The sequence below is a fragment of the Orcinus orca genome, chromosome 1 (assembly GCF_937001465.1).
Source record: "Orcinus orca chromosome 1, mOrcOrc1.1, whole genome shotgun sequence".
NCBI classification, from domain to species: Eukaryota; Metazoa; Chordata; class Mammalia; order Artiodactyla; family Delphinidae; genus Orcinus; species Orcinus orca.
Genome location: NC_064559.1, coordinates 122,332,464 through 122,357,624, shown reverse-complemented (window position 1 = coordinate 122,357,624; position 25,161 = coordinate 122,332,464).

Here is a 25,161-nt window from a genome sequence, read left to right as displayed (position 1 = left end):
ATTTTCTCAGTCCCTTTCTTTTTTTCTTCTTCTTCTGGGACCCCTATAATTCGAATGTTGGTGCATTTAGTGTTGTCCCAGAGGTCTCTGAGACTGTACTCAATTCTTTTCATTCTTTTTTCTTTATTCTGCTCTGTGGTAGTTATTTCCATTATTTTATGTTCCAGGTCACCTATCCATTCTTCTGCCTCAGTTATTCTGCTATTGATTCCTTCTAGAGAATTTTTAATTTCATTTATTGTGCTGTTCATCATTGTTTGTTTGCTCTTTAGTTCTTCTAGGTCCTTGTTAAACGTTTCTTGTATTTTCTCCATTCTATTTTCGAGATATTGGATCATCTTTACTATCATTACTCTGAATTTTTTTTCAGGTAGGCTGCCTATTTCCTCTTCATTTCTTTGGTCTGGTGAGTTTTTATCTTGTTCCATCATCTGCTGCATATTTCTCTGTCTTCTCATTTTGCTTAACTTACTGTGTTTGGGGTCTCCTTTTCACAGGTTACAGGTTCATAGTTCCTGCTGTTTTCGGTGTCTGCCCCCTGTGGGTAAGTTTGGTTCAGGGGCTTGTGTAAGCTTCCTGGTAGAGGATACGCGTGCCTTTGTTCTGGTGGGTGGGGCTGGATCTTTTCTTTCTGATGGACAGGGCCACGTCCGGTGGTGTGTTTTGGGGTGTCTGTGAACTTAGTATGATTTTAGGCAGCCTCTCTGCTAATGGTGGAGTTGTGTTTCTGTCTTGCTAGTTGTTTGACATGGGGTGTCCAGCACTAGAGCTTTCTGGCCATTGAGTTGAGCTGGGTCTTAATGTTGAGATGGAGATCTCTGGGAGAGCTTTTCCTGATTGATATTACATGGGTCCGGGAGGTCTCTGGTCATCCAATGTCCTGAACTCGGCTCTCCCACCTCAGAGGCTCAGGCCTGACAACAGGCCAGAGCACCTCGACCCTGTCAGCCACACAGCTCAGAAGAAGAGGGAGAAAAAAAGAAAGAAAAATAAATAAATAAATAAATAAAATTATTAAAATAAAAAAATTTTAAGTAATAAAAGAAAAAGAAGAGAGCAACCAGACCAATAAACAAATCCACCAAGGATATCAAGTACTAAAAACTATACTAAAAAACCCCATAAAAATCAGAAACAAGTCAATCACATACAGCAAACCCTAAGTCTACATTGTTCCCAAATTCCACCACCTCAATTTTGGGATGATTCATTGTGTATTCAGATATTCCACAGATGTAGGGTACATCAAGTTGACTGAGGGGATTGAATCCGCTGCTCCTGAGGCTGCATGGAGAGATTTCCCTTTCTCTTCTTTGTTTGCACAGCTCCTGGAGTTCAGCTTTGGTTTTGGCCCCATCTCTGCCTGTAAGTTGCCTGAGGGCGTCTGTTCACCGCCCTGAGAGGAGGGGGTTAAAGTAGCGGCTGATTAAGGGGCTCTAGCTCACTCAGGCTGGGGAGAAGGAGGGGTATGGAATGTGGGGTGAGCCTGTGGTGGCAGAGACCTGCGTGACATTGCAACAGCCTGGGGCGTGCCGTGTGTTCTCCCAGGGAAGTTGTCCATAGATCACAGGACCCTGGCAGTGGTGGGCTGCGTAGGCTCCCGAGAGGGGAGGTGTGGATAGTGACCTGTGCTTACACGAAGGATTCTTGGTGGTTGCAGCAGCAGCGTTAGCATTTCATGCCCATCTCTGGTGTCTGTGCTGATAGCCACAGCTCGCGCCCATCTCTGGAGCTCATTTAGGCGGTGCTCTGAATCCCCTCTCCTCACGCACCCTGAAACAATGGTCTCTTGACTCTTAGGCAGTTCAGGACTTTTTCCCGGACTCCCTCCCAGCTAACTGTGGCGCACTAGCCCCCTTCAGGCTGTGTTCACGCAGCCAACCCCAGTCCTCTCCTTGGGATCTGACCTCTGAAGCCCGTGCCTCAGCTCCCAGCCCCCACCCTCCCAGGCGGCTGAGCAGACAAGCCTCTCAGGCTGGTGAGTGCTGGTCGGCACCCATCCTCTGTGAGGGAATCTCTCTGCTTTGCCCTCTTCACCCTTACTGCTGCACTCTCCTCCGTGGCTCTGAAGCTTCCCCCCCCGGCTCACCCCCCATTTCCACCAGTGAAAGGGCTTCCTAGTGTGTGGAAACTTTTCCTCCTTCACAGCTCCCTCCCAGAGGTGCAGGTCCTGTCCCTATTTTTTCGTCTCTGTTTTTTTCTTTTTTCTTTTGCCCTACCCAGGTACATGGGGAGTTTCTTGCCTTTTGGGAGGTCTGAGGTCCACTGCAAGTGTTCAGGAGGTGTTCTGTAGGAGTTGTTCCACATGTAGATGTATTTTTGATGTATTTGTGGGGAGGAAGGTGATCTCCGTGTCTTACTCTTCCACCATCTTGAAGCACCTCCCACCTGAGAAGTTTTGATAGAAGAAATGCTACAGTAATTAGAAGGCAAACATTTCAAAGTCTGGATGACAATGCAGAGATTTAGAAATTAATAGTAAGTTCAAGGTCGACTAAGAAAATTTTTTCTAGTGACAAACAATTTTTCTGACACTTTCAAAGTGTTACAGTAAATGCTGCCTGAACATTGATAGAGAAAAAAAAATCAGTTGTATAATATGCAGTTACCTGTTGTGGCAAAGTTAATAACATTTTTTAGTCTGTAGTATCAGAAAAAAATCACAAGATAGTTCAGTTTATACTGGACACAATCCTTGGAAAACTAGACTGGGCCTCAGATAATAACCCAACTTGAGAACAGAGGCTGCACAAGGCAATGAGCCAGTTGCAATAGGCTAATACCATATTTGAAACATATTCCTGATTATTGCCTACACATTGATTGGATTATGACTTAATGATACAAAAAAATGAGAAGCAATGTCATGCCTCAGAGAAGGTAGTAAGTAATACAATTGTTAAGAAAAAAGCATGATCATAGCATGGAATGTTACAACATAATTGAAACTGAAGTGAAAGTGAGAGGAGGAAAAGGCTCTGAATAAGCAGTACTATAAAAGTACAAAAGAGAATATAATAGCTACTTGAAATGGAACTGGAAATAAACTCTTCCAAATACCCAACAAATAGATGTTTGATTGTGACTGTGTGATCTGGGAAGTTAGCATTGAAGATAGGTCTTAGAAAATAGGCAAGGCTCTGCTGAGTAGAGAATTTGAAGAAAAAGAAAATCATTCATGATTTCCTGATAGTTTCAACACGAAAGACAGAAAATGGCAGACAAATCATCTGAATGGTAATAACAGCAAACACTTAACAAAGCACTTACTACATTCTAAATGCTTTATACATATTAACTAATTTAATCCTTATAACAACCATCTCCAATTGATACCAGTATTATTGTCCTTTTTAAGATGAAGAACATGAAGAGATATTGAATAATAGGGCTGAACTCAACAGAACTAGTAAGTGATGGAGCCAGATTTTGGATTCAAGAAGCTTTGGAGAGGTCCTTGAGAGGATATGACCTCCAATTGTTGTGAGCCGGACCTGGGCAATCAGAGGTTCCTCACCGTCTCCCTTGCCTTTGGAAGGTACATTCTGCCCACGGTTCCCATAGCCAGAGCTCTTTCAATAATGTAACTTTGAAAGAGTAAGGTGTTATTGAGACCATCTGGATGGTATTTATGATTAAACCCCATAAAACCTCTATACAAACTTTTAACATTCTTATAGGCAATTGTGGAGATCTACTTGTCTTGTGGCCACCCAAGATAAGCCTTGTGTGTAAGTTCCCTTGTTTATTAAACCTGCCACCTGCTAAACAGGAATGGTCTGCCTCTGTCTTGGGACTCTCCTTGCCCTCCATGTACAAGGGCCAGTTTTGAATTTCACCCCAGGAATTCCCTAGGCTGTGAACCAACGGGAAGACTGGCTCCAAATCTATATTCTTAAGTATTATGCTATTCTACCTCCATAAGGCAGGACTGTAGCATGATCAGACCCTTGGGTAAGAATGGAAAGCATGTAGTTAGAATGCTGTCACTCTCCACAGGGGTACTATTTACAGGCTTTGGCAATCAGTATTGGCAGACCTTCCCACTCAGCCTCAGATTGCTTAAGTCAGCACACTAGAAACCATTCCCAATAAATCAGAAGTGGCTTGGAAGTTGAAAACTATGAAGAAGAAAAAAAAGAAAGAAAACTATGTAGTACGCCTGCTAGAGTAGCAAATTCTCTCAGAGTGAGAATAAAATAGAAATATTAAGAGCTACAGATTGGGAGAATAACAATATATTTTTGTAATAATCTAGACTAAGTAAACAACACAAAACATATTGGGGCTGAAATAATTTCAGTGAAATAAAAGAACACCTGACAGTACATTTTGTAACTAAACTAGAAGCTCTTAGAAGGCAGGACCTGAAGCTGGCACCTATATCAGATACCTTTCTCACAGATAAATCTTTTTAGTCTTATTGAAGAATAAGATACAGTATTCCACAGAAGCTAATTTAATCTGAGCTTAATAGTGTATCTTAATTAAAAAAAAAACAAAAAAATACAGGCCTTACTGCTTTATACAGATGGAGAACGTGATCACATAAAGTGTACTAGGGAGGGTGGGAATTGATGTGGAGAAAATGACTCTGTTCTAAATATTAGTAGTTTTTAAATGGCCTATCCTATAAGTAAACTCCTCATAGGATTTTGAGATAAGAACAAGGAGAAGGAAATCCAAATTTTGTATATGATTAAGACAGCAGTTTCTTCAGCTAAACTATCTATTCTATTTTATTCCTTCACAAATAGCTGGGACTGGAGATGGAGCAGGAGAATGTAAGGTGGAAATTTTAAATTAGCAGGAAAATCATTTCTACCATGTCCTTTCTGGGCCTTCATATTATTCAGCATCCCTACACAGGAGTTGTACAGTCTATCAATGCTGTAACTTCAGGTCCTCTAATCAGTGCACATAATATTTGTTTTTTAACAGTTTAGGTAAATTTTGCAGTTTCTTTGAATATTTATAGTTGCTTTATTTGATATCATTTTGCCATTTGAGCCTTGAATGTTTAGTGAAGATGCACTCTACATTTATTTTTTACTGAATGTGTTATGATTTTCTGCACCCAAACACACATCTTTAATTCCTTCACATATCAATAACAGTCTTTAATGAACTCTGTGTGCCTATAGTATAGGGTATAAACTGTATAGTTCTGTGTATAAGTGTTTGGATTTTAGAGTAAGAAAAGAACACGGCATGTGTCATACTGTACCTCTTTAAGAGTTAAACTTCAATAAAATGAAATTCAACTTAGATGTTTCAAATAAAGGGAAGTTAGGAAAGCGATTACTTGTAGAGGACAGGCAAGGTTAAGAAGGACAGAAAAGGCTGAGGAGGACAACAAGGGATCCTAGACTGGCATTAGCAGTAAACCATTAATTTTGGGGGGAGCTGGAATAGAGGAGGAAGAGGAGGAAGAAGAGGAAGTGGAGAAGGAGGAGTTGGAGGAAAGCCCAACCGGCAGCAACTATAGTCACGGAGAAATGCAGCCCCTTCCAAAGTCTCAATCAGCAAGGAGTAGGAAAGAAACACCAGAAACTTTCTTTCCTCTTGTACTCTAATCTACAAGCGGCTTCCATGGATGAAACCCAACCAACGTGAACTGGTAAGGGAGATGCATTCCATAGGGGTCGACTTCTTGAGGCACAGAGCAGGGTAAAAAAGGTAGAGAACAGGTGTGGTTAGGGAAAAGCAAACTGATAACAGTCAGTTTGCAATTCTTTACTCTCTACGAATATCAGTAATCCTCAGTAATCAGTAATTAGAAAAATATTTCTAATCAGTAATTAGAATCAGTATTTCTAATCAGTAATTAGAAAAATATTTTTTTTCTAATTGGCAAAATTAGGTACAATATAGTATCTATTTACCAGACTTGTGATGTTTATATATAGCTAAAGGACCCAAGCTCAGAAAATAAGGAAAACAATTTCAGAGAAATATATATATATATATATATATATATATATATACACACCCATGTATACAAATATATATACATATTTGATAAATATTTATGTGATTACTTGCAATATGTATGATTATCTGAAATATTTGTATATTCTTTTTTCGTACAAATAAAGTATGCTCAGTGTTCAATAAAGGAGAGAGAAACTTCTAGCCAAAGATGACAGCTTAAATTTCTTTTCCTTGCTCGCTGCAACTAGAGAAAGCCCATGCGCAGCAACGAACACCATCGATGAAGATCCAACACAGCCAAAAATAAATAAATAAATAAATTTAAATTAAAAGAAAAAGAATGACATCTTAGAAAAGATACTGCGAAGTGAAATTGTAGAACATGCAGAAAGATTTATGGATAGGTATCTATAAAAGTATGTAAGTGAAAAATTAGGTAAATTAACTCAAGGGGGTAAAACAGCTTTTTCAAAAAAGGAAATATGAAATACAATTTTGGAGTGAACAGTATTTACATTATCATAAAAAGGAAAATAGTGATTTCTAATTTAACTAAAAGGAGTGAAGTTGATATTTTAAGATGGGAAAAGGGAATTGGGGTTGATTATACAAGTGAGCCAAATTTTCATTTCTGTTAAATGGACAAATCAAAGAAAACAATTACTAGAATTTTATTAGAAATATGGAGATAATCATCAAAAAAGGAGGTTAAAAAAAGCTCAATCTTTTACTGCTGAATAACAGGACTGAAAACTGCTCGTTCAAAAAAAATATGTATATGTATTATTTTGTTTGCTTCCCCTAATAGTAGGGTCTGAGACAAGGGCTTATGTGTGAGTAATTTATTTGTGAATGTGATCCCAGGGACAAGAACAAGGGTTAGTGAAGTAAAGCAGGAATAGAATACCAACAAAACATGTATCATTGTTGGTAGCTGTGACTGGTGACTAGGTGTTCAATATATAACCAAGATGGAAAAAAATACCTGATGCAGAACAGTCAGTATTTCAGTCAGAACTGAAATCAGAATCCAATGTTTATGACTAATTTTGCTTGTTCAAATAATCAGAAATGCCCATTACTGAAACAAACAAATGGAGGTCAGAGATACTTGAGACTAGACCATACATCTCCCTGAGCATCCAATTTCCTGGGCCATTCTCCAGTCAACCAGTCAATATAAATTATATATTCTGCATTTGCTTTGCCAACTCCTTTGCATTTCCATGAGGAAAACACACACACACACACACACACACACACACACACACACTAAGTGGAGTCAAGAGATTGAGCTTCTCACGCCATGTGTGATTTTTTAAAAGTAGCAAAGTTTTTCAGGGCTTCAATTTTCTTATCTGTAAAATAAGCACTTCTAATCTCCCACATGGTATAATTCTATTAACTAAGCAAAGAGATGTGCAAAATGCCTTTATAAAGGGTTCACAGCTAAGTCACCTGAGCTTCATGCAAAATTCCTCACTTGAGGCATATCATACAGATATGTTTTGGCAACAGCTGAAGACATCCTTTCTGAAAGCTGTGTTGAAAGCAATGCCAAATATCACTTACATCATTTATTCATTTTCCCATTTATTTTCTTTCAAAATAATGCCAAAACTGACAACCACAATTTTCATTAGTTCTCTCCCCACTGGACACAGCCTCAGTGACATAAAGTAACTAAAAAGGACACAAAGAGGCATCAAAAATTCTGACTTAATTTGTGATTTGGATGACGTTCCATCTAGTCAATCTAATCATCTAGTAAATCTAAGCTAGTCAATCTTAATAGAACACATAGCCTATCAATACCTTATAGATTGTATTTTCAATAAATCTATAGTGTCCAACTGTTCTTGCTGCAGTGCTTCCTTTGCACGTATAATGTATTTCAATACACTTAAGTGTTGTTGGTGTGGCTTTATATGTACAATTGCTCTTTAACCATTTATATGGAGTAAAAATGTTGTTCTTTTTAAGAAGTAAAGTTTAACAATTATTAAACTGGCTAGAATGAGGAAAAGTAATAAAACATTAAATAAAATGCTGACTAACAAAAAAGGGGACTATGAATAGGTTCAGTTAAAAGTTGTGTATAAATTAAAACAACAATGAGATACCACCAGGCACGTATTAGAATGACTAAAATATTTTTTTTTCTAATTGGCAATATTAATTGTTGGTAAAGAGAGGGAGCAAAAGGAACTCTCATTTACTGCTGGTGTGAATGCATAATGTACAACCATTTTGGAGCATAGATAGATGGTAGTTTGTTACAAAGCTAAGCATAGCTTTACTGTAGGGTCCAAAAATCATGCTGCTAGTGATTTACTCAGTTTATTTGAAAAGGTATATCTACGCAAAGCCCTGAATATTCATAACATCCTCATTTATAATCAGTAAAAACTTCGAGCAACCAAGATGTCCTTCAAGTTGAATGGATAAACAAATCAAGGTACATCTGTACAATGAAATATTAATCAGCAATAAAGAGAAAATAGCTATCAAGCCATGAAAAAACATGGATGAATCTTAAATGTACAATACCAAGTGAAAGAAGCCAGTCTGATATGTTATTTTAAATATAAGACATTCTGGAAAAAGAAAATCTATAATAATGGTGAAAAGACCAGTGATTGGGAGGACTTCAAGGATGGGCAGAGAGTTGATTAGGTGAAGCACAGAAAATTTTTTAGTCTGGCAAAGTTGTTCTGTATTACTATACTGTACTTGTTGATACATGACATTAAGCATTTGCCCAAATTCACAGAACTGTACAGCACTAAGAGAGAACCTTAACATGCAAATTTTAAAAACTCAGGTCAATGGATCTCAGGATGGAATGCAGAAGGTGACAAAACAATCTAACTTTGTTACAAATGTTTGAAATAACTTCACCAAAGAGGGAGGGAGGAAATGTGTTTACCTAATTAAGTTTGGGAACTGCTGGGATCTCTAAGACTAAAGGCAAAAGGAACTGTCTATAAACACTAGTTGGTAAAGTTATTTTCAACCAGCGGTTTGGGGTTAACAATTCTGAGATCGGTATACTTGTATACTGGAAACTGACCAATTAAGTAAAGGGATGACAGATGGTGGAAACCAGGTTTCTCACATTTGGCATATAAGGTTACAGACAAGCAAGGAGAGAAGTCTACAATGATCTATGTCATAATGAATTAGATTTGGAGACATTAGTATGAATTCATGTTTAGCTTAATATAGATACAGATGTTTGCATATAGAAATATTTACAGATATATGTCTGTACATGGGTTAGCACACACACACATATATATATTTGCTAATTCTGTCAGCTGAGATGGCCTACAAGCAATGACACCCCCGTAGCAACAAGCACAGTTAGGCCCAGAACTTGATTTCTGATACCATTCTCTAATAAGAGGAACCAGGGTTCTGCAGAGAAATGGATGATTCTAAGACTGGTGCAGTAAATACCCAAGATGAGCCTGGAGCTTCTTTTAGTAACAGAAAGTAAAGAAGTGCTTAAAAACAAAACAAACAAAAAACACAGCACATTGATTGATATGTAAAAGGAACGCAAGAGCCAACGCAAAGAGCTCCCAATGGCCAAAACTGCAACAACTTGAGCAATAAAATAAGTGATATTGAATCATATAACCCAAAATATAAAATAAATATTAATGACTCAATACTGATATAAATAAATTATTGAATAAACAAATAAATGGGAGAGAATAGGCAAATAATCTGTGAAGAATTCCAAATAATTTATGTAGATACCCTGCCCTCAAAGCAATGGAGCATAAATCGCCACTCTTTGAGTAGGGGTTACACATAGTGACTCCTTCCAAAGAGTAAAGTATGGAAAGCGGAAAAAGACTAACTTCACAGTAGAGAAACCTGAGAAACACTATCTCAGCCTAGTGATCAAAATCAAAATCAGTAGTGCTAAGTCATGTTGATAGAATGTAACCTTGATGGGATGTGATGAAAATGGCAGTTCACCTCTGGGGTCTTCCTGCCAAAAACATGTAACTCCAGGCTTACCAGGAGGAAAAACATCAGACAAATGTCAGTTGACAGGCATTCAAAAAGATAGCTGATCAGACCTCTTTAAAATTGTCAAGGTTATCAAAAGCAAGGAAAGTATGAGAAACCATCCCTCAGCCAGGTGGAGTCTGAAGGGATTATGACTAAAATTAATGTGGTATCTTGAATGAGATCTTGGAATAGAGAAAGGACATTAGGAAAATATTAAGGAAATTTGAATGAAGTATGGACTTTAATAATAATATATCAATATTGTTCATTCATTGTGACAAATATTCCACAGAGGAAACAGAGTTCCAAGTATATTAGAATCTCTGTACTGTCTTCACTTTTCCTGTAATTCTAAAACTATTCCACAGTTTTATTAAAAACAATTAATGTCCTGCATGCAAATTATCAGTCAATTATCAATTAAGCAGATATTTATTGAGTCACTTTGCTTGTTGAACTGCACGACATTCCCTTGTAGGGAAATTTAGAGCCACTAAACCCAGTCAGGAAGAAAAAAAAAATGGTGGCTTGTAAACAGTCAGGTAGAGACAAACACTTTTCAAATCTACAGATACCAGAAATATCACTGGAAACTTTTAGATATAGAAAACTGAAGTATATAGTAACAGGTTAAAATAAGCATCTAATTGAAGACTTAGTCATGGGCAACTGTCCACATCCCTGTAACACTGGATTTGGGAGCAGGAAGAAATGTTTGTGTTTTAAAGAGACAGCAAATTCTTACAAATTCATGATTCTGAACCTCTAAGAAACAAACCATCCCCAAACCTTATTCTGCTACAACCTCTAGCATTTAGAAGGCCTTCATTCCCTGAACTGTGTGAAAAAGTCTAGAAATTTTTAGACTGTATTTGCAACTCAAAAGATACTGGAATGCCACAGACAGGGACTGTTAAACTTAATAGAAATGACTACCATTATTTACTCTTTTAAATCTTGACGCTAACTATTTCTCTGGGCTATCGGGCTTAATTCTATCATAAATAATGGCGATCTATTTAAGGTGTGCCTAAATGATTCTTCCCCTCTTCTGTCTCATATCACTATTCATACATCTTTAAAACTAATTGACTCTTTAGAGAAAGTTAATAATTAACCAAGAAATTTCTATTAATGAAAGTGTTATATTGATTTTCCCTTAAAACGTGCATCCATTTTTATTAACATCTTATATTATCCAGGTGACAGCTTGGGTCACAAGGTCTTTAAAGCATTGAGGTAAGTTTGCTTGAAGTTCTGTGTCACATTAGACTGACCGTGATTTTCCCTTTATTTATGAAATTCCTGTGATGCTGCTTTTGGCCACATGATTACAACTGGCACAATTTTTTTCCCACTGAATTCTTACCATCTGCTCTGCACCCTGTTTCTGCTATCCAGAAATTGATATAAATTTGCAACTCAGCTCCCTTCCTGTAATTCAAAGAAAACCAAAATACTCACACAAGCTCTTTGTGGATGTAGTAGATTTTACAGAAAGTTTGGTATGGTGACGGGGCTTATAAGTTAACAAATATAAAATTGAGTGTTGGGCTTTCCTGGTGGCGCAGTGGTTGAGAGTCCGCCTGCGGATGCAGGGGACGCGGATTCGTGCCCCGTTCCGGGAAGATCCCACATGCTGTGGAGCGGCTGGGCCCGTGAGCCATGGCTGCTGAGCCTGCGCGTCCAGAGCAAGGGGAGAGGCCACAACAGTGAGAGGCCCGCGTACCGCAAAAAAAAAAAAAAAAAATTACAAAAAATTGAGTGTTAAATATCTTTGGTATAAAAGAATTTATTCACTTATTCTGCATCTTCCTTCTGTCATCTTCCATGTCTCCATAATCTTCTTTTCCCCTTCACTTCTGTGTCACCTTGCTGTGTCTTTCTATGTATATGTAGATGAAACAAAAAAGGCAAAGCCAGAAATTTTTTCTTAAAGCAAATTCTTCCCATTTTATTCTGTAGAATAATGCACCTTTCCCCAGTGTCCTCCTCAAATTCAGCTTTGATACATTTGTCTAATCCAGTATTTGCTGGGTTACACTTCTACTTATGAGCAAGACATAGAACTATTTATTTTTCACTTCAGAATTTAATTACCTAAAATTTACCTATGAGCTGATGCTCCAGACATTACAATGGAATTGTACCAAAGTTACCAAAGCTACAAAATATGCAATTGACTTCATACATATGCACATGGAAGAATTCCTCCTTCAATGTCATACACATTGTTAAAACTTATGTTCAAGTGTAGTCTTTTTCTTATTTGGTTTTTCAGAGTCATTTGACAGAGGTAATGACTCCTTCCTGGAAAGTTACTCTTTATTTGAACTCTGGGACACTATTTTGTCCTGGTCCTCCTATATTACTAGATCCTCCTTTTCAAGCTTCTTTGCTAGTTACTTACCAATATTCTGGTATCAAAATATTGGAGAGACAGAGTACTCTGTCTTTAGTCCTTGTCTCTTCTATTTTTACTCCCCAGATGACCTCACGTTAACTCATGAGATTTATATTTTATCTATATCTGATCACCAAATTTTATCTTTTTCTAATCTCTCACCTGAAGTCTATACTTGTCTATCCAACCACTTACATTAAATTTCCTTTGGGGAGTCTAAATCCCCCCAAATTTAACATGCCCCCAAACTGAACAATTTATTTCCCCCAAATCTTCATCTCCTATATTTTTCTCTATCTACATAATTTAAAGCACTGTTCTTTCTTTCAAACCCCATATCTAACCTTTCAGCTGTGTAACTATCTTCTTTTAAAATAAATCCCAAGTTTAACCATCTCTCACCACCTCATTGCTACCATCTTGTCCAAACCACTATCATCTCTTCCATGGAAGAGTCCTTCTTCCATACTTATTTAGTTTTTTTTTCTCCATGAAGCATTTTAAAACGTAGTTAACATGTTCTCCCTCAGATCAAAAGCCCTCCAATGGACACCAGTCTCACACAAGGTAAATCCTCAATGTTTAACATGATGAACAATGTTCTGTATAATTAGGTTCTTGGCTGTATTTCTGAACTGATCTCACCTGATCTCTCTCCTGGGCCATTGTAGCCACACTGACTCCTTTGCTATTTCTTGAACAAATCAATCACATTCACTCATCAGAACCATTTCACTTGCTGTTCCCCAGAATTTTCTATTCCCTTAGTCCATTTAAGTTGCTTCTAAAATGGAACCTTCTCAATTAGACCTTTCCTGTCTATAATACCTAAGGTGATATACCCTCCCACAAACAAACTACCCCCATCCTTCCTTGCTTAATTTTTCTCCATAACATTTATTAACCCCTGTCATATTATACATTCCTTTATTTGTTATCTTTTTTCCCATTAAAAGGTAAGTTTAATGTCTGGCATGTAGGAGATACTGATATTTCTTTAATTTACAAATCATTTCTTTCCAAACAATGTTTTAAAATTTTTTTAGAGATTTTTACCATTCACTAAAAGTATGTACTATCATAAACTATTCTAGAGATAGAAAACCTATGCAGAAAAAGTGTGGATAGATTTATATGTCAATATATTCTTTTCTAATGAAACATTGGAATCCTGAGATTGTATCAAAGTTTAAAACATTTTTTTCAGTATGTAAATAACTCACATTGGCAGTAAAGGTATATTTAACTTGACTTGGAAAATGTATGTTATCAGCAACCTGCGTTCCAAGTTAGGCCTAAAAGAAGTTTGAGTATTGTTTTCTCTTTCAATCGAAGAAACAAAGAGGTAGTGTTTCGAAAGAATAGAAAAGAAATTAGTAGCTCTAATCCCTATTCTTTGTATTTACATTGGGCCATTAACTCACCTTCATTTTCACAGCTTCTGCCATTTAACCATAGGCTTAAGAAAGCTAAAATGTTCTCTAACTGAAATTACTTCCATTTTAACCACATGATACATGAGACGCAATCCCAGCAAATTTTAGATGGACTCAGTAAGAAGATTTCTTTGATGATACTGCAAGAATTCAGTGGAGCAGCCAATATCTAAATTCAATTTTATAAAGATAGAATCGCTCTGGGGGAAGTCATCAGTGAAAAAAATGCCACCTGAGGAAATTATAAACCAAAAGAAACAACTTCTTACAATGAATACACCTACATGTCTTCAACTAAAGTGTTATGGAAAGCATAAAAATAAGATTCTCAGAAGAAAAAAAAAAGATATAATTTCCTCTTTTCTATTCTGTAGAAAACTGTTTCCTTATAAGATGAAGTTACTTATCTTTGGGGAAAGACACAATAAAACTGCTTCTCAGACGTCCTAAAAATTCATGGAATAATACATATGACTAATGTAACACTTTAGTCTTTTTTTAGTGATGATCTTTTTCCAAATAGTAAATGTATTTAACAAATCCAAGTTCTATTCATCTACACATGGAATAGAATTGTCTGCTAAATATTCCTAAATGAATAGTTTGGATAGATTCATGTAAATAATATAGAAATAGGAGAGAGTTGGATGGAGAAGGATGAGGTGAGCCTTCACTAACTGTAGAACTATATTTATGTTCCAAATCACGTCTAAACTGGCCAATTCAATTTAAATTACAGCCATACCTCACTTGATTACACTTTGCTTTACTGTGCTTTGCAGTTACTGCAATTTTTACATATTGGAGGTTCGTGGCAGCCCTGCATTCAGCCAGTTTATTAGTGCCATTTTTCTAAATGCATTTTCTCATTTTGTGTCTCTGTGTCACATTTTGGTAATCCTCACAATATTTCAAACTTCTTCTTATTATTTATACTTGTTATGCTGATCTGTGATCAGAGGTCTTTGAATGCTTGTGGGCTTCCCTGGTGGCACAGTGGTTGAGAATCTGCCTGTCAATGCAGGGGACATGGATTCGAGCCCTGGTCTGGGAAGATACCACATGCCGCAGAGCAACTAAGCCTGTGCGCTGCAACTACTGAGCCTGTGCTCAGTAAGAAATGTATTCTTAAAATACATTTTTTAAGGCTTTAGCTGCCATGCATAGAGATTCCTCTGATGCATCTGGGCAAATAAATTGAAAACCTTCTTGAAAGGAGTCACCATTTTAGCTGCTATTAGGAGCATTCATGATTTATGGGAAAAGGTCAAAATATCAACATAAATAGGAGTTTGGAAGAAGTTGATTCCAACCCACATGGATGACTTTGAGGGTTTCAAACTTTCAGTGGAGGAGGTAACTGAAGATGTGGTGGAAATAAATATCAAGAGAACTAGAATTAGAAATGGAACCTGAAGATGTGATGAATTGCTGTAAACTCATGATAAAACTTTAACAGATGAGGAGTTGCTCCTTATGGATGAGTAAAGAAATTGGTAAGATGGAATCAACTCCTGGTGAAGTTACTGTGGTTGGGCTGCACCCAGAGACCAGAGACCTGCAAGCCCGGTACTTGTTCAATCTCAAGACTGAAGAAAGAGCTTGGAGTCAGCAACAGAGACATCAATAGTTTAATAGACGGAAGATCTTACACCTCTGAAGCAAAAGGGTCCTGAAGTGACACCCCACCGTGAACAGCAGATGGTGGGCAGAACATGGCAGTGGCCATCTTTGCTTCTGGGGGAATAGGGAAACTACCAGTTACAGGGGGAACTGACATCAGATTGGCCCATCAGTTACCAGGGAAACCAGCAGAGGGACACAGCTCTCTTAGCCCCTCAGGCTAAGTACCTTCTTGGGGCAGAGGTTTTCCCTTTATTAAACTATCAAAGGGGAGCCATTCTGATCTAAAGATTAGAACAATCACTAGGGTCGGGAGATAATCTGTACTTATTTACTGATTAAGCTCTACAATTAAGGGGAAAGGTCAGTCATGGTTCAACAGGGGTTGTGCAGAGAGCAAGCAAACGGGGTGGCCTGATCATACAGCTGTGAAGACTGTTGAAATGACAACAAAAGGTTTAGAATATTACAGAAACTGAGTTAATAAAGCAGTGGCAGGGTTTGAGAGGATTGATCCCCATTTTGAAAGAAGTTCTGTTATAGGTAAACTGCTATCAAACAGCATTGCATCCTGGAGAGAAACTGTTCATGAAAGGAAGAATTAATCATGGCAGACTTCTCTGTTGTCTTATTTTAAGAAATTGTCACAGCCATCCCAGCCTTCAGCAACCACCAACCTGATCAGTTAGCAGCCATCAACATAGAGGCAAGACCCTCTATCAGCAAAAAGATGATAACTCACAAAAGGCTCAGATGATGCTTAGCATTTTTTAGCAATAAAGTATTTTTTAATTAAAGTATGCATATTGGTTTTTTATACATAATACTATTGTACACTTACTAGAGCACACTATAGTATAAACATAACTTTTTTTTTTTTTTTCTGTATTTGGGCCTCTCACTGTTGTGGCCTCTCCCGTTGCGGAGCACAAGCTCCGGACGCGCAGGCTCAGCGGCCATGGCTCACGGGCCCAGCCGCTCCGCGGCATGTGGGTCTTCCTGGACCGGGGCACGAACCCGTGTCCCCTGCATCGGCAGGCGGACTCTCAACCACTGCACCACCAGGGAAGCCCCTAAACATAACTTTTTTATGCACTGGGAAACCAAAAAATGTGTGTGACTTGCTTTATTGCGATATTCACTTTATTGCAGTGATCTGGAAAGAACCTGCAATATCTTGGATGGTATGCAATATCTTGGGTGGCAGCTTATATATGTTGCACCTTTCCCCTCCTGAAAGAGGGAGACATCTCCCTATTATAAACAAATTCTCTTGCCAAGAGGCAGGGAAGACTCCAGTGTTCTCACCCACTGAAATGTAAGTGAATGTCTACAAGGGGAAGATTAGACAAGTGTCTCTGGGTTTACATATATCGTGTAAACACATCTCCATAGTACCTGGTTTAAGGTACAAGGTATGTGCCTTAATGTAGGTAAATCTCATACCTTAATGTAGGTAAATCTCTCCAGAAATCTGCAAACCTATTGAGTCATCTTCTAATTTCCAAGGCTTGTCTACTAACCCAAGTTCCAATAAAATTTATTCATAAAGCCCTAACCACAGAGAAACATTAAAAATATATTCTCTATAGAACCACCAATTATCAGAAATGAAAAAGAATAATATTTTTTCTAAATGACAAACTGATGATAGGGTCTTATCAGATATCTTCAGGTATCTTTATTCATTTTATAAACAATGTTTCTATTTGAGTCACAGATAGAAAAAAATATCACATTCCCCCAGTTTTCATCATGGGATTATTCACTCTTCTGTCCTCACCATTAACAGTTAAAGCTCCTTAAAGAGCATTTTACCCTCTTTCATTTTTTCATTTAAAATCCTTCCCCTAGACTGTCTAACACACACTCACTCCTCATACAATTCAAAAAATTGACATATATACACTAATATGTATAAAATAGATAACAAATAAGAACCTGCCATATAAAAACTAAAGTAAAATTCAAAAATTCAAAAAAAATTATATTCATAAAATTATATCTTTAACCCAGAGCTCACTTCTCACCACCAGTTTAATGAATACAACTGCTTACTTGGTAACCTTACTTGGACATCTCCAAGATACCTGAAACTCAAAAAGCCCATTACTGAAATCATGAACCCCACCAAAAAGGTGGTATTTTCCATATTCCTCATTTCAGTGAATGACATCACATCGCTATGACCCCAATTACATATGCCAGAAATCAAGTCACCCTAATTCTTCCCTCTCCTTCATCTTCATATCTAAGCCATAACCAAATCCTCTAACATTTTAACTCATAAATTTCTCTCAGATCTGTTTCTTTCTCTCCCCACTGTCACAAGTATAATCTGAGCTGCTATTACCTCTTGCCTGAACTGTTGCAATAGCTTTTCTGCACTGTTCGGTATGGTAGTCACTAGCCACACATGTCTATCTACATTTAACTTTAAATTAACTAAAATTCAAAATTCAAAACCTCAAACTAGCCACATTTCAAGTGAACAGCATGGATGTAGAACATTTACCTCACTGAAGAAATTTCTGTTGGATTTCACTATATCTAAAATGTTCTATGTGAATCTGTTTTACTCTTTATCTAATTAATTAGTCACATTGGACACCAAGTTAGATTTTTAAATACAATTTTAAATAAACCTTAAGTCCTGCCCCCCAACACACACACACACACACACACACACACACACACACAGCTTAAAATATTTTATTGGCTTTCCTTCTGCTTTTAGATTAGTCTTTACCCTACCATTAAATGAAAGTGATTACTTTGGCTAAAAAATTCTGTACCAAACCCCATGGCTCCTGATTATTCTGCACCCTCATTTAGGCTAACTCATCTAGACTCACTCTGTAGTTCGCTATAATCTAACAATATTGACCTTTAAAAAAAAAATTCAAATGACCCTGTCCTTCTTCCCACTTCAGGGCATTTGAATAAGCAGTGCCCTAATCATGGAGTTCTATTTTTTTTCTCTTTTTTTTTTTTTTTTTGATTAACCATTCAACCATTAGATACTTCAAATCTGTTGTCAAAACCTCAAATAAGCCTGCCATGACATTCTTGATCAGGTCAAATCCTCTCGCTTTAAGTAATCATGCATAATGCAACTCTCCTTCAAAAGATTTATTATAGCTGCAATTTTGCACTAATATGTATGATATTTGATTAAAGAGGGCAGAGATAATATCTATTTTTGCTCGGTTATGGTTATTAGCTCAGTGAAGCTGCTTATACATTTTTGTTGAATGAATTAGAGTCTCCTTTTCTTTCTTTCTTTCTTTCTTTCTTTTTTTTTTTTTTGTGGTATGCGAGCCTCTCACTGTTGTGGCCTCTCCTGTTGAGGAGCACAGGCTCCAGACGCACAGGCTCAGCAGCCATGGCTCACAGGCCCAGCCGCTCCGCGGCATGTGGGATCTTCCCGGACCGGGGCACGAACCCGTGTCCTCTGCATCGGCAGGCGGACTCTCAACCACTGCGCCACCAGGGAAGCCCTAGAGTCTCCTTTTAACTTCACTTTTGCAGCTCTCTTTTAATGACAGTGATTTGACTACAATCAAAGACTTATGCAAGTTAACAGGCTTGGTTGGAAACAATGAAACTGACCCTGACTTTAACAAAGATATGGAAGGATATCCAGGAAGTCTGAAGATCAGAAAAGGAAGCTGCTACCAGCAAATAGAACAGCCAACATCTTGTCCTAGTCATGCACAGAATGCTGCCACTGGCCCTGCCAACTCTGAACTCCCACTACTGCTGGCACCACTGGATGCTTAACTCCACTGTGCACAGAGTGAATGACCGTCAGCTGTTACTTCTTTATTAGTGCCTGTTGAGGGCATCTGACTGGGAGAACCTCAGTCACACTCCAGTGCTTCAACTGCTAGAGGGCAAAAAGAAGAAATTACAGAAACTTCAAATTTCCTAGTACAAGGTAGGATCTTGCTTCCTACCCAGGCTCTGTTAGGCACTCCTCCCAAAGAGGAAGGGGGTCTAGGTGTTGAACAGCTCAGTATGTCAGCAAAATATATGATAATCTTTATTTCAAAATCCTCCTGTTTCCTCAAACTCCAAACACCCAAAATACATCAATTTTGTTACATGAGGACAACTTTATTTATTTTGTTAACAATACATGAGGACAGTTGGTTTGCTTCATCTGTTTATTCACTGCCATATTGCTAGAAATTAAAACAATACCTGGAATTTAAGCACTCAATAAATATTTGTTGAGTGGATATTATTAAATAAATATTTTTAAAATGACAACCTCTATATCAGTGTTTACTATGTGTAAGACGCTGTTGTAAATACTTTAAATATGCTAAATTAATTAATTCTCACCGTAGTCCTATGAGGTAGGTTCAATTACTATCCCAGTCTTAAAGATTATAAAACCTGAGTGCAGGGAGATAACTTTCCCAAGGTCACACAATAGTGAGTAAGAGGGCCTGAATTTTAATTCTTACAAATGATCAAATGTCTATATAACTATTGTATCAAGTAACCTAAAACGGTGACTCTAAAACTTGGTGTACAATTATTTTTTAACAAATCTAATTAAAAATAATGGATTGGTTGACTGATTGATTGATTGATTAGAAAGCCTGTGATAGTATTACAACACAGCCAGATTAATGTTTCTAAAACTCAGCTCTGCGCAGAAATTTCAATAGTTCAATGTTCCCTACTAATATCTTAAACCCTAAGTCTAGTTTTGAAGGACTACTGGTGATTTTATACTAGTTTTCTGGTCCTTGACACACAGTTCACCACCGATAGCAATTTCTACTTCTGTCACTGTCATTATTATTACTCTTATTTCCCACTCCATGTTCATATGCACTTCTATGTACCAGTCCTCCTTTGGATATGTGTATTTCTGGAAAATCCCAAGAATTTTATATACTGTGTGTTGTGTTTTGGCAACAGAGGCATAGGCAGCAGCAGCCGCCGAGACATATTGTAGAATCCTGATGAGTCATCTGCTTCTAGGAGTGTGGCTCTCACACCACATGGTAACTAAGTACTTACTCTTCCTTACACCCGATGTGCCCATAGGTTGCATGGTGATTTTTTTTTTTTTTTTTTCTTTCTCCTGAGCACTCTGCAGAGCAGGACCCGATGCCTGGATAAGACATACAACCAGTGGTCACAGGATGAGTCATTCCTCTAAGCGTAGTGTCAGTTGTTCCTTATGTTGGAGTTGAGACACACAATTTAATCTGAGACACACAGATGGGCACAGGTAGAGGTAAGCAACCCGGGGCCACTTCAAGAAGGGTTCCAAGCATATATTGCTGTTCCTAAACACCAATTATTGAAATTTCTGACTTTGGTCACAGTTGAATCTGTAACAGAGTTTTGGTAGGTTTGACAAATGCAGCACAAAGTGGCACTAGGGAGCACAGGTGAAAGGGCAAGCTTGCCAGCAGGCAGCAACACAGCTCAGTGTGCACTGCAGCCAACAAGCTGCGGTTCAAAGTGCATGTTCTCCAGAACGCAGCAAGTAGAGCTGGTTAACAGAGCAAAGCTAGAGAAGAAAGACCTCCTGTAGTGGTGGCCATCACCTAGACATCCTGCTCGCAGCACAAATTGCTAGGGTTCAGCCCCTATCTGAGGGTGACCACACAATATGCTTTTTCTCTTGTAGTCCCCACTGTCCCTTATATCTGCCTATCAAAATCCAAGTTTTGATTAGCATTTCATGAAACCTTTGGTAAACCCAATAGATGAGTGATTTTCCCCCTGCTGAAGTAGCACAATACTTTGTATATAATATTAATATGGCATGAACAATGTGCTATATAGATGTAGTTATTACCCAGACTATGCTAGAAGTTCCTTTTCAGTAGAACAAGGAGCAAAACCTTTTATAAATATCATTATCTCTCCTGATACATATTCCACACCTACTAAGTAGGTTTCAATGACCTTTGTTAAATTAATCTAATGGCCACTTTATAGACTGGATTAGCAAAATATTTTTTATGAACAACATCCAGTGTAATGCCATGTCTACTCTATAGAAAATATTGACGTTGATATATCAATCAAGTCAGTGGTTTCCAAAAGCTTTATTATAGTTTCTGGAGCCCTTTATAAAAACAAAACAAAGCCTACTTTGTGAGCCATGAGAAAGCTAACCTTTCTAAAGGTGGCAAGACTTTGACATAGGCAATTTTTTATTTTTACCTTTCTGCCTCAGGGAATGACAAAAAGCACACTCTTCTTCTAGTGGAGCACGATTTTGAAACTAGCTCCTTGGAAAAGCTAGGCTCGTTCTATTCTCAGCTCTGCTGTGAGGTTGACTGACCCCGGGCAAGGCAGCTAATCTGACTGCCTTACTTTTTGTCCCTGAAAAGAGACAGTGGTCATGGTCTCTTAAATTTTCCTTGAAGTTGTATGGACTAACAAGAAAGATCCATAAAAAGCTTTGAGTTGCTTAAAGAATGATTATTTATAAATGTAAGCTACTGTTATGTTTGAGCCAGACTTCAAACTCTTAAATGCTCAATTTATTCAAAGCTGCATCCCATGATGACAATGAGTCATTAAGGCACCCTTGAGAGGAAGATATAAACTACATATAAACATTTAAGTTCTTACTCTAATTTAATAACACAAGAAAAGTGTTTGATGTATACTCATCACACACAGTTAACATTATTTTATTATTCAGTTTTGTAATTCTATGAACAAATAATTAAATGTGCTACATTTCAATCCTGGAGCTTCACACAGTCACTCCTCTGTAGGAATCACAGTGCTTTAGATATAAGTAGCTTTCTCATGTCTTTCTAAATACGTGGTTACTCATGAGTCCTTTTTCCACTTGAACTTGGACATCAGACTGGAATTGAGGAGAATCTTAACAGCATCAAAGCTCTGCTTATAATAAAATGGCCTCCACTAAATCTATAATGTAACAGACAACGCTGGTTAAGAACAAAGAAATAAACTAGCTTCTGAAATGAGCAGAGGACATTTCACCTTACCACCTCCCAGTTTCTGCTCAAATTCACCTTTACCAAGGAATTGCACTTAACCACACTACTAAATATAGCAGCCACTCAATCTACTTCACCTTGCTCAGTTTTACCTCACTTCATTTTTTTCTCCATAGTCCTAACTACACGTGACATTATGTGTGTGTTTATATTTGTTTTCCCACCAAAACTCAAGATGCCTCAAAATAGGGAGTCTGCATGTTTTGTTCTTTTTACCACTTTATTTCCAGTGCCTATAGAGCATATACAAGGTGCTTAGTGAACATTTGCTGAATGGATGCCTGCATTATTTCTGATCCACGAGACTACCCAAAACACATCTTTAAATATAGTTGAAACATAAGGCTTAAATTTTATAAGCGGTAAATTAAAATACTAATCATAGGAAAATATTTTTATATTTTTCACATTTTTATATTATGAAATAATGGATCAGCCAGTACAAGAATTCAATAAGATGAAATATTATAGAGAAGACATTTTAAAATTCACATACATCAAAGGTCATCTGGTTGAAAGCAAGGAAACTTTGTGTGGTTTTGCTACCCCCAATCCATTTCAACTATAGCAGTTATGCTTATATTTTTCTTGTTTAAGGTAAGTTTCATTCTACACAAAGGTTTTGTGGCTTTACAAAGTTTGAAACCACTCATATGAAACTAGTATAAGATGCTATTTTTCAAATAACTATAATTGAATTTAAATGCAAAAATAGTTATTTTTTTCAGAAGGCATGTGTTCAATATTTTTCTAGGATTTAAAAATAGAGTACTGATAAAATAGCAGCTATTACCTTTGCTTTTAAGGAGTTTATGATGTAGTTGTATGTTGGAGAGTCAAAATTAATATGCATAAAATACTATAAGCAATACAAAATATCATTGATTTAAATATAAAAATCGTTGCATATGCTATATGGCTATGAGGATGGGAAATATTAATGAAGGTGAACACAGAGAAATGAACAAGGAAAATTATGATATTGCAGTTAGTCATTTAGGGTATGAATTAAACGATGGCAATGAGAATGAAGATGATAAAAAAACAGATGTGTCAAAATAAAAAAAGTAGAAAAGCTTAAACTATGTTTAACATACTTTCTTCAATAAATTTTGAAATATAAGTGATACATTTTAAAATAATATTTGAAATGTTTATATTAAAATTATTTCACACTTAAAATAAATAAATATGTTATCTGGAAAAATTTACAAGTCTCCCATGATACTGAATAAGTGAGATTCCTTTCCATTTTCTCATTCTCATGTATTAGACTCTCACATTATAAAATTATGCATTAGAAGCGTGTGTATTTTTCTTGTTCAATTTATGAATAGACACTTGTATTTACATTCACTTATCACTTCAGAATGAATATGTAATCATTTTAACTCTCATATGATAAAATATATTAGCTCTATTTGCGTGTTACAATGTTAGTTTTGGCTACTAAGTGTTTTGGTTTGTTTCTTTCTATATTTGGTTTTATTTTTGTCATTTTGGACAAAGATGCTTCCTGGTTATGTGACCTCACAAAGAATAAGGCATTTAGCAAATACAAAATGTATAGGCTCAAGATTAAACTTCCTTAATAATACAATTGTTTTTAAAATAATAAAACAATAATAACTACAAAACTTTAACAGTCATCTCTAGCGGTAACCTGCTTACAAGATTAATCTCTCGACCTTAAATGTGCCTCAATCTAATGAACAAATAACCAAGACATAATAAAGAAGAAAAAAAGCAATGCCAAGAATATGCCTGATTTTAAGTTGGACAAAATTTGTACTAGATCTACCACAAATGTATGCTAGTATTTTTTAAATTAGTTATTAAGTAGTCTACAGACTGCAGGTGAACTCCTCATCTAAAGGAATATAAACATAGTATACTTAAGCAAAACATGTAAAGAAAATGTCTGTAGCTCTTATTTTTTTGTTCTTGAATTACAGTTTCATATATTGGATCAGACCTCTATTAAGCTTCTGAGAACACACACTCTCCCTCTTTTCCTTTTCAAAATTGTTCCCCTAAACCAGTGGATAAAACAGAGCTTATGTTTATGTGTGTGTGTGTGTGTGTACACACACTCATATTCACACACACATATGTGTAACATACATATTTACACACATACATACATTTGATTAATAAATGATTTTTGAATGACTAAGTGTTAAGCTCAAGAAACTAGAAAAATAAATTGCTAAGTTTTTTTTTCCTCTGTGTTCAACTGGTGGCTTTGCAAATGCTATTTTATTAGGTTGTTGCCTAGTCTGTAATAGTAGAACCTAAGGACAAGGCTCATAAACAAAAATTTTACTTGAGAATATGATGCCAGAGAGTAGGAATGAAGGATAGAGAGAATGAAGCAAAACAGGTAGAGAGAATAGAGGGATGCGTTACTGAGTTTGCCACCCATACATACCTGGTTGTTTCATCTTCTTGTGAGAAGCTTTAGTAAAAGCATCCAATACCTCTGTGACTATGGGAAGAAAAAAGGAAGCATTTAACTCTTGGCTTCCATAGTTATTGGCCAAGGGTTGCCCTCTAGAGATTAACCATTCTCCATGAGTTATACATGAAGGATGCCAAAATGGTTTCCATGGTCCACCCACAGATGAGCCCTATGGTAGGAAGACAAACGTACCTGAAGCAACAATTAGTAGAGCACTGTCAGACTGCATCTAAGCAAAACTGGTTGAAGACTGCCCCA